Raw genomic sequence first — 15,980 nt, 5'->3', positions numbered from 1 at the left:
TGTCTAAGGCCATATTTGAACTCAGGCTTTCTTAATTCCAAGCCTGCTGCTTTATCCACTGTGATACTTTGTGCTCTATCCTTAAAAGCCACAAATAATCCAAAGCTGCTTCCTGACACAAAAATTAATCCTTTTAAATGCACCAATATTAATTCATTGATGCTAATACTGGAACACGACAATCCCTGAAGAATAATAGTGGTGGGTGATGCAAGGGGTTGGAGAAGCATATAGTGGATATAACTAGGATCCATCCTTTTGCCAATGATAGCAAACACTACTCAAAAAACATATATCGAACAATTACTATGTCACAGGCATGTAAATGACTAGGAGAACACACAGAAGGTTCTGCCATGGCAAAGAAAAAAACCATGTCATTGTCAGAGACAGAAAGAAAAGAGGAGTTTGTAGGTAATGATGTCAAAGGCTTTTGACATGCTATGGTAAGAAGAGGGAGTTCATGTTGAATGGTTTCAGTTTTCTCAGTAAAATGAGAACAAAGGGAAAGGGTAAGGCTTGAGGATTGTGTGTGTGTGTGTATGTGTGTGTGTGTGCACATGTGTGTCTGTGTGGTCAGACAGGGAACCACTTAGGAGGAACAACAGGATTGCCTTGCTGTAATGAGGGCCCACTTGAGATTGGATAAGACAAATTTATAATTTATAAAATTTATAAAATTTAATTCATAAATTTTCTAATCTATTTACAGTTATAAAATTATAATTTTATAAAATTATAATTGTTATAAAATGTATGCAAATGTTATAATGTTATAAAATTTATAATATTGTAAGACGTTGTGGAGTTCTATTTAGAAGAATGTGAGTAAGTCTGGAAAAAGTGTGTGAAGGGAGTAAGCCAAAGTGAAGATTTCCTCATCTACAAAGTGAGAGAATTAGACAAAATGATTGCCAGGTTTTCCTTTCAGCTTTAACATTCTGAGAATCTTATTGAGTAAATGGTAGTATTTCTTAGTGTGGAGGAAAATGACCTAGATTTAACTCAGAGAATGTGTATTTGAATCCACGAGCTTGTTGTAGGACCTCGGAATATATACAATGATGAAATAAAGGAGTTTTTTCAAGTATTGAAACAGTCAATTTTTTTTAACTATCCTCTCACCAGCCCATCTTAGGTATAGTAATCCTCAGATTAATATAATATTTTACTCTATCCAGAGGAGAGTCTAGACTTCATCTAGCCCTGTCGGCACATTTCTCAGGATCCATCTGCCTATAAAATAGGTTTTCAAATAGTTTCAAATTCAGGTAGAGGCTCCTTAATAGGACACAGAGAAGAAACAGACCAACTAGTAACTCTTGGCCTTGATTTCCTCAATCGTAAAGTGAGGGTGTTGCATTAGACAATCTCTGAGGTCACTTTTGCCTGCAATTCGTGTTATACATTTCCAGCATGTTAGGACTCGTCAGATTATTCTCAGCTCATTTAGCCTTTGAAAACCTAACAACACCTTTATGCCTCAATGATGTATCAGAGGTGAAATTTAGGGGAAGAAAGTAAACTACGACATAACTGTTAGCAGTTTGGAGCTCTGCAATGGAGCAGAATAGAAAGAACCCTGAATTTTAATGCCCAAGTTTTAACACGTATTACCCCTGTGACTTCAGATATCCTTTTGATCCTTGTCTGTAAAAAAATGTAGTTTGGACTAAGTGTCTTCCATGGCACCTTTAAATTTCAAAAAAATTCTATGATTTCTTTTCTGTAGTACAGAGTCAGCTCTGGAAATTATACCCTCCAATCACTTGGACTTCTAGCTGCATTTGGGGATCAAGGAATCCTATGGGGCTATCATTTCTTGGTGGACTTTCCTCTTAGTCCTTGAAAGTACAACCTAGAGACTATAAAAAATGAATAGGATCAGATTTCTTTATATCTTTTCCCATCTAATCTTACCTGCAATCATGCCACTTTCTCATGCTTCATTCCCCTTTTGGCAAGTCACATATACAGCCACTTCAGAAAACACAAATGACCCTTGAAGACATGTTATATTCTTGAAGCACTTTCAGTAGCTGTCTTGGACTTTTGAGAAATACCAATAATGGAGACTAATCTAGTGATATAAAGTTTGCAAAGCACTTTACCAGCATTATGCCATTTGAACTTTATCGTAACCTTGGGAGGAAATTAGTACTCAATTACAGGTGTCACACAACTGGTAAATATGAGTAGCAATATTTGAATGCAGATACTCTTGTCTCAACACCCCCATTATGTATTTATACCACAGTGATTCCTATGCTTGGGGGATGAAGTTTTGGGGAAATATCACAATTAAAAATTATTTAATGAAAATAAATGTGCAAACTGTCAATATCTTCACATAATAGAAGAATGAGAATCAAAATTAGGTTTGATGGTACTTATTTAAAGTAGACCAAGATGGCTCTGGAGGAGAAAGTGAGGCTGGTGACTTCGTATAGCCCTCCCTTACTGTTATTCAATTCACTTGCAAGTCATGACATCATTTTCCTGATGTTATGGTCTTCTTCGAGAGTGAAGGACAAACCACAACATGCAAGTAATCCGAGCTGCCTAATGAAGACTCAACAGGCCAGTTCCAGTTGGGCAACTCCTCTCTTTCTTCTCTTTTCCTTTCCTCTCCTCTCTTTTCATCCCCTCTCCTCTCCTTGAAGTATCATGCCTTACCTGAAGGTACTCTGCCCAAAGGAAGGTAAATTTTGATGGCTGAAGCCTACTTTGATAACTTGGAGTTTACTGGCTAGATTTCTTTCTTAAAGACAAGACTTGAAACCCAATTCACTCTAGCTCTCATTGATTGGCCAACAATAGGTCCCTGTCCAAGCACTACTTAATGGTTATTTTGGGGGCCCTGATGGCTCAGAGCAAATGTAAATAATTTTTTCTCTTTTAGCCAGAAACAGCCCAGAGATCTTCTCCTCCCAGTTAGACGTGAATGTTTTTTAATTTAAGGGGCCATCCCTTGGTTCACTTCTTAAACAGGCCTAATCACTGAATAGTCCTGTCAAAGTGAGAACTCAGAAAGACCTTAACTTAAAAAGGCCAAGGTCTCCTGTTGCATCCTGGACTGTCTCCAGTTTTCCTGATCGATATCTGGCTACTGGATCCAGATGTCTCTGGAGGAGAAAGTGAGGCTGGTGATTTTGCACAGTGTTCCCTCACTGTAATCCAATTCACTTGCAAGTCATGGTATCATCTTCCTGATATCAGGGTCCTCTGAGAACGAAGGACAATCCAAAATCAGTAAAATTAATGTAATTCAGTAACAAACCAAGAGAAAACCAAAAAAATATGAGACATGAATGAAAGGCAAAAGATAAAGTTATAGTCAGAATAACAAATCACGCTGTTGTAAGGCAACATAATGAGAGGTCAAATGTATTATTTTCTGACTTAAATTTGATTTGGCTGTAATATAAAACCCAGTTATATGAGCCATTTTAACTAGCTTTTGTTCTTACTGATGGTACCCTAGGGAGGCAAATTTCTTGCCATTTCACATTCAATATAAGTCCATTGTTGGTTAAAAAAAAGATGGCTAAACCGGTTTGTCATTTTGTAATAAAATATCTCACAAATTGTTTATCTGATCAATGGAGAGTGCAGTCTCAAGCTGTTCAGTGTTAATGTGCCCATTGCTCTAAAATAGTGAGTTATTGACTGTCAGAGAGACAGGGGAATTTGTAAACTCAGATCAGATTTCCTGTTGAAAACTGACATATTGCATATGGACATCGGGGATTCAAAAATTCATGTCCCTCACATTGCAAACAACATTGGCACCAAGAAAATGAAGCTACCTGTAACTTAAAATTATTATACTGAAAATTTGAAAAATGTGCAGCAAAGCACCAAACTCACAACATTTCAAATGCTGTGAAATTGAAATTTTAAGCACATAGACCTTGTTGGGGGAGAGAAATTGGACTGGTATATTTTTTGTTCTGTTTCTGTCTTCCAGTGATTCCTTACCCCCTGTTATTTTATGACAATCTATGTTCTTAGAAAAGGGAAAATAGAGGCAATGCTTTTTCCTGCATAATATATTGGCTCTCACATGGGAAAAGAGCTGAGAGATTTCCTGATGTTTTCTAAGCACCTTCTTGAATGCAGCCCCACACTGCATGCTGAGGAGAGCAAGTTGCATACACACAGTTCTCGTCCTCTAGCAAACTACAATCTCTGATAGACAACACTGATAACAATGTACATTAAAATAACAGAACACAAGGCCCAGTATTGCTTGGTTTGTGCCTTTCTTGTAGTATTTACCATGCCATGACTTGTACTATAATTACTTGTCTACATTTCTTATCTCCTCTGCCAGACTGTAGGATTGCTGAGGACAAGGACTATGTTTTACTCTTCTTTGTATCCCTAGAAGTACCTAGCATAGTGCCTTATATACAATAAGCTTCAAAATATATTTATTCCAATTAACCTGAGCACACATGTCAAATATCATGAATTTTTAATCTCATTCAAACGGAAAATAGTAAAAATATATTTATGTAGACTGGAGAGCATACCCCCACTTACTTCCCATACTTTGAGTTGGACTATGAGTTCTACTTCACTATTTCAAAGTCTAGAAAGTATCATCATCATAATCTTCACCATCAATCATCACCATCATCATCATTTCAAAGATTAGATTTTCATTAGTACTTTACTGTCTCCTCTGATGCCTATCCGATGCCTACTAGAATAGAAAGGTGAGCATGGATACTTGAAGGATAAGCTAATGGAACAAAATATTCAGTGCTTCTAGTCATGATCTCTTTGCAGATGACTCCCAGCTCTCTCATTCTCTCTTTCTCTGTCTGTTTGTCTCTGCCTGTCTACCTGTCTGTCTCTCTTTCTCATCAATTTTCTGTAAGCTCCAATCCCACTTTGCTACTTGTTTCTTGCACATTTCAAACTAGATCTCAAATGAAGAATCTAAAATCTAACAAAATAGGATTTGTTATCTTCCCCAAAACCAAAATTGCTTTTCCTAAAAATTTTAAAAATTATTTTTTATTTATTTAATTAGATATAACCCAATTACATGTAAAGAATTTTAACTACATGCTCTTTAAATTGAGTACTAAATTGTCTCCCTCCTCACTCCTCCCCCCTTCTTATGAAGGCAAGTGATTTGATGTTGATCATACATATGAGGTCATGCAAAACACATTTCCATACTACCCATGTTGCAAAAGAACATATGAAGAAAATAAATAAATAAAAATAAAGAGAGAAAAAAAAAAGTATGCTTCAGTCTGCTTTCATAGTTCATCAGTTCTCTCTCTGGGGGTGGATAGCATTCTCCATCATGAGTCTTTGGAATTGTCTTCGATCATTGTGTTGAATGGAATAACTAAGCCTTTCACAGTTGATCATCCTTATAATATTGCTGTTACTATGTACTGTGTTCTCCTGGTTCTGTTCACTTCACTTTGCATTAGTTTATGTAAGTTTTCCCAGGTTTCTCTGACACCATCCTGCTCATCATGTCTTATAGCATAGTAATAGTAGTCCATCACAATCATATACCACAACTTATTCAGCCATTCCCCAATTGGTGGGCATTTCCCATCTCCATTTCTGATTCTTTGTTAAAACAAAAGAGATGCTATAAAAGATTTATGTACAAATAAGTCCTTTCTCTCTTTTCTTTTGTCTATTTGGGATATAGATATAGTAGTGGTATTACTGAGTCAAAGGGTATGCATAGTTTAATAATTCTTGGGCATAGTTCCAAATTGTTCTTCAGAATGGTTGGACAAGTTCACAACTCTACCAACAATGCATTAGTGTTGCATTTTTTTCAACAGCCCCTCTAATATTCATCATTTTCCTTTTCTAAAATGTTAGTCTATCTGAAAGGTATGAGGTAGTATCTCAGAGTTATTTCAACTTTAATTTCTTTAATCAATAGAGCATTTTTTCATGTGACTATTGATATCTTTGATTTCTTCTTCTCAAAACTGCTTGTTCATATCTGCTGACCATTTATCAATGGAGGAATGGCTCTTATTTTTATAAATATGATTCACTTCTCTATACGTTTGTGAAATAAGGCCTTTATCAGAGAAATTTACTGCAAATCTCCATCCCTTACTCCCAGTTTCCTATTTGCCTTCTAATTTGCAATGAGTTTGTTTTAAAAAGTCTTTTAATTTCACTCAGTCAAAATTATCTATTTTATTTCTATCTCTTGTTTGGTCATAAACTCTTCCCTTATCCAAAAATCTGACAGGGATATTTTTCTTTGCTCTTCTAATTTACTTATATTACCCTTTGTGTCTAAATCATTTATCCATTTTGATCTTTTTTGGTATATGGCATGAAATGTTCGTCTATACCTAGCTTCTGCCAAACTGCTTTCCTGTTTTCCCAGCAATTTTTGTCAAATGTTGAATTCTTATCCCCAAAGCTTGTATCTTTGGGTTGATCAAACACTAGATTACTGTGGTCATTTACTAGTGTGTATTGTATACCTACTCTATTCCTCTGATCCACCACTCTGTTTCTTAGCCAGTACCAGATTGCTTTGGTGATCACTGCTTTATTTTGTAATATAGTTTGAAATCTGGAACTACTAGGTAACCTTCCATCACATTTTTTTTGACTCCCTTAATATTTTTGACCTGTTATTCTTCCAGATGAATTGACTATTATTTTTCTAGCTCTATAAAATAATTCTTTAGTAGGTAAAATCAAACTGAAAAAGTAATTTAACTTAGATAGAATTGTCATTTTTATTGTATTGGCTCAGCATATCCATGAGAAATTCATATTTCTCCAATTGTTTTGATCTGTCTTTACTTGAGTGAAGTAGTTTTTAATTGTGTTCATATAATCCTTGGGTTTGTCTTGGCAAATAGACTCCTGAGTATTTTATATTGTCTGAAGTTATTTTAAATGGAATTTCTCTTTCTATCTCTTCCTGCTTAGTTTTGTCTGCAGCACATTGAAATATTAATGATTTACGTCAATATATTTTGTATCCTGAAACTTGGCTGAAGTTGTTAAATGTTTCAACTAGTTTTTTAGTTGATTCTCTAGTACTCTTTGAGTATGCCATCTGCAAATTATGAGTTTTGTTTCCTCATTGCCTGTTTTTATTTCTTCAATTTCTTTTTCTTGTCATTGCTATAGCTAGCATTTCTAGTATAATATTGAATAATAGTTAGTAATAGGCATACTTGCTTCACTCCTGATCTCGTTGGGAAAGCTTCAAGTTTATCCCTGTTACAGATAATGCTTACTTTTGGTTTTAGATACATAGTACTTATTTTAAGAAAGGCTCTGTGAATTCCTTTACTTTGTAGTGTTTTTAATAGGAATGGGTGTCGTATTTTGTCAATTTTTTTTCTTTTCTGTATCTGTTGAGATAATTTCATGATTATTGTTGTTATTGTTATTGATTTGGTCAGTTGTGGTGGCAATTTTCCTAATACTGAACCACCCCTCCATTCCTGATATAAATTTCTTGTGGTCTCAGTGTCTGTTCTTTGTGGTATATTGCTGTAATCTTTCTTGTATTTTATTTAAAAAAATTTTTCATTGATAGTCATTAAGGAAATTGATCTAATGGTTTTCTTTTTCTGTTTTTATTCTCCCTGGTTTACATATCAAAACCATATTTGTATCATAAAATGAATTTGGTAGGACTCCTTCTTTGCCTTTTATTTTTCAAATAGTTTATATGGTATTGGGATTAATTTTTCTTAAATGTTTGGTGAAATTCATTTGTGAATACATCAAATAATAGACATTTTGTGTAATTAGAAGGCTCATTGATGACTTGTTCAATTTCTTTTTCTAAGAAGGGGTTATTTAAATATTCCATTTCCACTTCTGTTAATCTGGGCAGTTTATATTTTTAATAAGTATTCATCTATTTTATTTAGATTGCCAGATTCACTGGGATATAACTAGACAAAATAACTCCTAATATTTGCTTTAATTTCACCTTCATTGGTGGTGCATTCGCCCTTTTCATTTCTGATACTAGCAATTTGGTTTTGTTTTTTTAAAATCAAATTGACCAATGAAATGGTTTATTTTATTTTATTTTTCATAAAACTAACTCCTCATTTTATTTATTAGTTCACTGGTTTTATTATTTCAATTTTTATTAATATCTTCTTTGATTTTCAGAATTTCCAATTTGTTGTTTAATTGGAGATTTTTAATTTCTTCTTTTTCTAGTTTTTATTTTGTTTTATGCTCAATTCATTAATCCATTCTTTCTCTCTTTTAATGAAGTGCACATTTAGATATATGAATTTCCCCCTAAGTCCTGCTTTGGTCATATGCCACAAATTTTGGAAGGTTTTCTAATTGTGGTCATTTTCTTTAATGAAATTGTTGGATGTTCCTATAATATTTTCTTTGATCCATTCATTTTTTAGAATTAGATTATTTATTTTTAAATTAACTTTTAATCTATGCTTCCATAGCCCTTTATTAAATGTGATTTTTATTGAATTATGGTCTAGAAAGGGCATATTTAATATTTCTGCTTTTCTACATTTGGTTGTGAGGTTTTTTATGCCCTAATGCATATTCAATTTTTGTGAAGGTGTCATGTGCAGCTGAGAAAAAAGTATACTCCTTTTTATATCCATTCGTGTCTAGAAATCTATCCCATATAAGTTTCCTAAGATTCTATTCTTATCCTTTGCTTCTTTCTTATTTGTTTTATAGTTAGATTCATCCAGCTCTGAGAGGGTAAAGTTGAGTTCCCTACTAGTAGAGTTTTATTGTTTATTTCCTTCTGTAATTCATTTAAATTTTCCTTTAAGAATTTAGATGCTATGCCATCTGGTGCATATATATTTAGTGTGGATATAATGCCATTGTCTATGACATAATGACATCTTTTAGCAAGTTATACTTTCCCTGCTAATCTCTTTGGATCTTTTTTTTTTTTTTTGCTTTTGCCTTGTTTGAGATCATGTTTACTACCTCTGTCTTTTTTACTTCAATTGAAGCATAATAGATTCTGCTCCAGCCCCTTATTTTAACTCTATGTATCTTTCCCCCTTTCAAATGGCTTTCTTATAAACAATATATTGTTGTATTCTGGTTTCTAATCCATGCTGCCATTCACTTCCCCTTTATGGGTGAGTTCATCCTATTCCAATTCCTAGTTTTATAATTGTTAACTATGAATTTCCCTCCATCCTATTTACTTCTGTTTTTCTTTCTCTCTTTTATCCTGTCCCTCCTCTGTCTCTTTTTTTCTGACCATTGCCTTATTTTATCTATTATCCTTTTTATCAACCCCCAACTTATTTTATTTCTTATCCTTTTGCTTTCTTGTTAAGATAGATTTCTTTTGCCAATTGAGTATGTAGATATAATTTTTCCTTTTTGAATGAAATAAGATGTGAGTTAGGTTTAAGCATTGTTTGCCTCCCTCCCTATCACTTTCCCATCCCCTGTAAAATTATTTCTTACTTATCTTCTAAGATAATTTTTTCCATTCTTTCTCTCCCTTCCCCCTCTCCCAGGGCACCCCTCTTTCTCTCCTCTCTATATTTTTACATTATCCCAACATAATCAACTGACTTCCATACCCTCTTTCTATGTAGAATCCTTCTAACTTGTCTAATAATGATACAGCTCTTAGAAGATATATGTATCATCTTCACATAAATAAAGGTAGACAGTTTAACCATTTTGAGTTCTTAATTATTTCTCTTTCGTGTTTACCTTTTTATGCTTCCCTTGCATCATATTTCAAAGTCAAATTTTCTATTCAGTTCTGGTCTTTTTAAAATCAGGAATGCTTAAAAGACCTCTTTTTCATTAAATATTGTTTTTTTCATTTGGAGGATTACACTCAGTTTTGCTGGGTAGTTTATTCTTGGTTGTAATCTTAGCTCCTTTGCCTTCAAAAATATCATGTTCCAATCTTTTCACTCTTGCCATATGGTAGCTGCTTAATCTTGTGTGTTCCTGATTGTTATTCCATGGTATTTGAATATTTTTTTTTCCTAGCTGCTTGAAATATTTTCTCTTTGCCCCTGAAGTTCAGAAATTTGGCTATACCATTCCTGGGAGTTTTCATTTTGGCATCACTTTCAGGAGATGTTCAGTGGATTCTTTTAATTTTTATTTCATCCTCTTATTTGAAAATATCAAAGCAGTTTTCCTTGATGATTTCTTGAAATATTATGTCTAGATTCTTTATTTGATCATGGCTTGCAGGTAATCCAACCTATAATTCTCTTCAGTCTATTTTCTACTTCAATTGTTTTTCCAATGATATATTTCACATTTTCTTGTATTTTTTCATTATCTTGACTTTGATTTTTTTTTTGATGTTTAATGGCACCATTAGCTTCCACATACCCAATTCTAATTTTTAAGGAATTATTTTCTTTAGTGAGTTTTTGCACCACTTTTTTCATTCAGCCATTCTGTTTTTAAGGTATTATTTTCATCGCTTTTGTGCCTCTTTTTACTAAGCTATTAATTGTCTTTTCATAGTTATTTTTTAACCTAATTTTTCATCAATGATTTTGAAAATCATTTTTATCACTTTCAGAAGTTCTTGTGGGGATTGTGTCCAATTTGCATTTTTTTTCCTTTGAGGCTTTCTTGTGGATGTTTGAGTTCATTGTCTTCTTCTGAGTTTATGTCTTGATCTTCCCTGACAATGCAGTACATTTTTATTATCAGATCCCCCATTTTGTTGTAGTTTGCTCATTTTTCTATTCAATTTCTTGATTTGGAATTTTATGTTAATGTTGGACTCTGTTCTCAGCATGAAGAGGGAGGGACTGTCTCAAGCTATAGATTTTTTTTGTACTGCTGCTTTCAAAGTTAGTTTTGGGGACTTGGAAATTTTTGGTGCTTCCAAAGTATGATCTGAAGAGCGGTATGGTTACTGTTTTCTTGGTCTGCACTCTATTCCTTACCCAGAAAGGCCCCTTGATCACTTGGTGTTCCAATAGATAATACACCTTAGGTATCTCCTTCCCTTGGGACTAGAAACAATACTGTTCTTCAACATCCCTAATCCCCTGGGGCCAGAATTGATACTGGCTCTCAGAGCTTCCACTCTTTCTTGACTGAAAGTGTTCTTTTCATCCTTTGAACTATGACCTAGAAGTGGGTTTAGATAATGGAGTTGCCAAACATCATTTGATTCATCATCCAGTGCTAGGACAGGGGTACCCTCTCATATCTTTTGGATGAGTTGTCAGGTCCCTTTTCCATCTCTTCCTAGAGAGTTCCTGAAGCTGTTGCTGCTTCTCTGTCTGCCACCTAGTCCCACCACTGGTGTTTCATCCACATAGATTCTATGCACCCTCCTCCCTCATCTCACAAATCTCTCTTTCTTATCTCCCGTGTTATCTTGGGCAAGAATTCTTCCCTCTGACCTTTTGTTGGCTCTTCCCCTCCTAAATTTGAATTGAGGTGCTATTTTAAAGTTCCTTGGTGGGGAATGTTGAAAGAGCTCAGCTCTCTCTACTTTCCAATCTTGGCTCTGCTCTACTCCAACTCCCCACCCCCACATAGGGAAAACAAGTACTGTTGAGAGTACTTGTTTTAAGTTACTTTGGTTTGCAACCTCAGTATCACCCTCAACTCCTTACTTTCACTCATCCTACATATCCAATGAGATGCCAAATATTCTCATTTTTATCATGTCATCATCTTTAACTATGTCCCTTTATGCCTGTTCACACAACCACCACCCTAGATGAGCACTCATTACCTGCCCTAATGCAATGGCCTTATAATTGGTCTCCCCACATAAAATGTCTCCCCAATTCAATCCATTCTTTATAGAGCTGCCAAAATTATTTTAGGAAAATGGTAAGGAAAATTATTTGATCATGGATAAGAAATTCTTTGTTACTCCACCCTCTTAGCTAAAGAATTTGGCTCATACTTCCCTGAATAAATGGAGATCTTTCCCCGGTGCCTTCTTCTTACCTCCTCCCATCTTGAATAAGTCACGTCTTTCCCTCTATATCTTCCTTTTCCAAACCTTTCTTTGCACATCCTTGATCATATTCCACCTTGATTTATCCATCAGGTTGCTGTCTCTATTGCTATACATCCATAGGATTATAAAAGAAACCAATTATATAAAATTTTTGTAATTCAAATATTTAAAAAAATAACAACTAAGTTCAAAGACCCCAAGCTAAAACTCCTATGCTATACTAACTTAGTGTGTGATTTCATCAGCTCTTATGAGATAAATTGTCATCACTATGGAGATTTCCTAGTCTTCATGCCCAAATCAAACCTCTCTCTTGAGTTTCAATCTCAAATCACAAACCTCTTGGACATCTCAGAATGTCTTGTTGGCATCTCAAAATCATCATGTCTAAAAAACAGAAGACATTTTTTTCCTACCTAAATGCCCTTGTCTTCAAAATATCCCTGTTACTGTGGAGGGTACCATGACCTTCCCAGGTACTTAGCCTCAAAACCTAAGTGCCATCCTTGACTTCTTTCTCATACTCACTCCACGTGTCCAATGTACTCCTGTCTTTCTATCACTTCATGACAACCCCTACTCTCTTCACCAGCACTCTCTACTTCTGTCCACTCACAAAGACACCACACTGATACAGGTCAGTTCCTTTCTAAGTTATTTGTTGTCTAAGACTGGTTTAGATCCACATTATCTTCTTTGGGGAAGCAATAAAAATAAACCAACAAAGAGAGTTTTGTTAAACTAGAAGCCCTCATTTTAAGCACAGGAGTGATAAAATCTCCCTCTCTCATGTAAGGATTTATGAATATAAATTATGATCCTGCCCTACCTTTAGAAAAAGAAAGATTAAATAGATGACTATATATATACATATATATATACATGCATATATATATATATGTATATATATGTAATAGTAAGTGGCTGACATGGTTGTTGTCTTGCATTCTCAAAGAGTATTAAAATGACATTACTATGTTGGTGTCTAGGTATAGTATACCCAACTGTGACTATCAGACCAGTATGAGCTTGGAAAGCTTTACCATGGGTCAGGCACAAATAGCCCATTTTTATATTTGGTCTGGAGTAAATTTGTGGATCTCACATTTTTTTTGAGCTATTTCAATTCTCCTTTACTCATGGAGCACAGTGCCTTCTTTGATGTGGGCATGCCATTCTGGGATATACTTTGCCATTGTCTCCAATGTTTTATAATCACTTCCCAAGTTCTCCAGAGAGACCTTTAAAGCATCCTTTTATCACTTCTTCTGACCTCCTTGTGAGCACCTGCCTTGCCTGAGTTCTTTGTAAAATAGTCTTTTGGGAAAACATACATTTGGCATTCAAACAGTGTGGCCAGCCCATTGGAGTTGTGCTCTCTGTAGTAGAGTTTGAATGCTTGGCAGTTTAGCTAAAGAAGGGACCTCAGTGTCTAGTACCTTATCTTGCCAGGTGATCTTTAGAATCTTCCTAAGACAATTGAAATGGAAGTGATTCAGTTTCCTGGCATGGCACTGGTATACTGTCCAGGTTTCACAGGCATAAAACAGTGAGGTCAGCACAACGGCTCATTAGACCTTCGGTTTAACATACAGCCTAATACCTCATCTCTCCCACACTTTCCCTTAGAGCCTCCCAAACATTGAACTAACTCTGGCAATGTGTCCATCAACCTCATCATCTTTGTGTACATCTGTGGAAAGTACACTGCCAAGGCAAGTGAACTTATCCACAAGTATTAAAAACTTCTCCATTTGCTGTAACCAATGGTTCCACATATGGATGGTGTAGTGTTATCTGATGGAGTACCTGTGTTTTCTTGGTATTAACCGTTAGGCCAAAATTAGCACATGCAGTACAGAATTGATTCATACTTTGTTGTATCTCAGCTTCAGAAGCTGCATTGAACACACAATCATCTGGCAAACAAAAAATATCATGCACCAACCCTCCCTCTACTTTAGTCTTAACTTGTAGCCTTTTCAAGTTAAATAATTTGCCATCAGTGCAGTAGTTGGCCTTGATGCCATTTTCATACTGGTTGAATGAATCTGACAACAATGCTGAAAAGATCATGCTAAAAAGCATGGGAGCAAGCGCACAGCTCAGCTTCACTCTACTGGTGACTGGGAAATGCGAGAGAATCATCCATTATCTAGAACCCAGCCAACCATAAAATAGATGTACAATATTGATGAACTTCTCCAGGCAACCACATTTCAACATAATTTTTCATAAGCACTCACAACTAACAGTATCAAAGGCTTTGGTCAGATTGACAAATGCTGTGATCAGATCTCTGTTCTGCTCCTGGTGCTTCTCCTGGAACTGTCTGGTTGCAAACATCATACTGATCATTCCTTGGCCTTTTCTGAAGTCACACTGGCTCTCAGGTAGATGACCATCTTCCAGGTAAAGGATCAGTTTGTTAAGCAGGACTCTGGCAAGAATCTCACCAGCAATGTCTAAGAGGGGGAACCCCCTGTGATTGTCAGAGGACAATAATCTATTTCCTTTACCTTTGTACAAGTGGACAATGTATGTATCCTTGAACTCTTAGGGGATAACCTCTTCTTGTCATAAAACTTGGAAAATTTATTTTGGCATTTGTATGAGTAGTAAATCACCTGCCAGTAACAACATTACTTGCAGCTACTGTGGGAGTGCAAGGCCAACAACACCAGCACGCAGGAGGGTTGCTAGCAACTTTAAAGGGTTTACAATCTCACTTTAATCAAACATACATATATCATACACTTAGTTCAGGGTAAAAAGTCATCACCCTGAACTTCAGAGAAAACACAAAAAGAAATTACAAGCAGAAATTATATAAACAGAACGAATAAACACAAATCAACAGACAGGCTTCTATCTGTCTGACCATAGCAACACATACACAGTTACCAGAGAGAGAAGCACCAACATCTGGGCCTTCAAAGCCAGAGGGCTCCTCAATGGCTACCCAGAATCTCCACACCAACACTCCTCTAATGAGTGGGGCCCCAAGCAAAATGCTAATCTTGGAGTATGTATACACTTCTTCAGGGTCAGAGTGCATCACAACCATGTGACTCCAACCTATGTGACCTAGGCCTTCCTGTGACTTAAGCAGGTCATCAAAGATTCCCAATTCAATCAAAGACTCTTGATTGAAACAAAGGCAAGACTCAAAGGCACTTGATTGCTGTAGTGCTGAGAAGCACAAAAAGCAGCAAAAGTCCCACCCTGCTTGCCATTACACTGTAAATCTCAGCTGGAATAGAATCAGTACTAGGTGATTTGTCACATGAGAGGGACCTAATTGTATTAAAAACCTCTTCAGTTGGAAATTTGGCTAGAGAGAGGTTGACTCCTACTTGAGGTCTATAGTCAGTGGCTTTAGCATTGATTGATGACTGTCTGTTAAAAACACTATGGATGTATTCAGCACATCTCTCCAGAGTTATGTCCATATCACTAATAAATATGGCTTCATCAGCACTGAGGAGTTAAGATGCACCATAGATCTTTGGCCCATAAATAGCCTTTAGGGCATCATAAAAGTGCTTTGGATTGTTACTATCAACATAAAACTGAATTTCATATGCCTTCTTATTGAGCCAAGCATCCTACATCTCTGAACCTTGCTTGTGCTTCATTTGATGGAGTTAAATGTTGCCATCTTAGAGACAGATGAACTATCTTGCTGGTAAACCCTGTGGAGTTCTTGCTTTTCATTTGGCATCTTCTGAATTTTCTCATCATGTTTGCCAAATCAGTCTTGACGTTTGGAAGTGTTCCAGCCCAGTAAGTAAACGCAGCGCTGCATACCAAATCTCTGAAAGCCGCCCACTCCTCTTATATTCCACTATTGCCAACAACACATTAACTCAGCTTTCTCTCCAACTTGACAACTAACTGTTCCAGCTCAGAGAAGCACTCTCATCTGTTGACATTGAGTCTTCTGATAGTTATTTTTCCTTGGGGCCACCGCTTTTTGTTGGATTGGAATATTTATCTTGGAAGGGATAAC

Source organism: Trichosurus vulpecula, chromosome 1 (assembly GCF_011100635.1).
Source record: "Trichosurus vulpecula isolate mTriVul1 chromosome 1, mTriVul1.pri, whole genome shotgun sequence".
NCBI lineage: Eukaryota > Metazoa > Chordata > Mammalia > Diprotodontia > Phalangeridae > Trichosurus > Trichosurus vulpecula.
Note: the sequence above shows the minus strand (reverse complement) of the source record.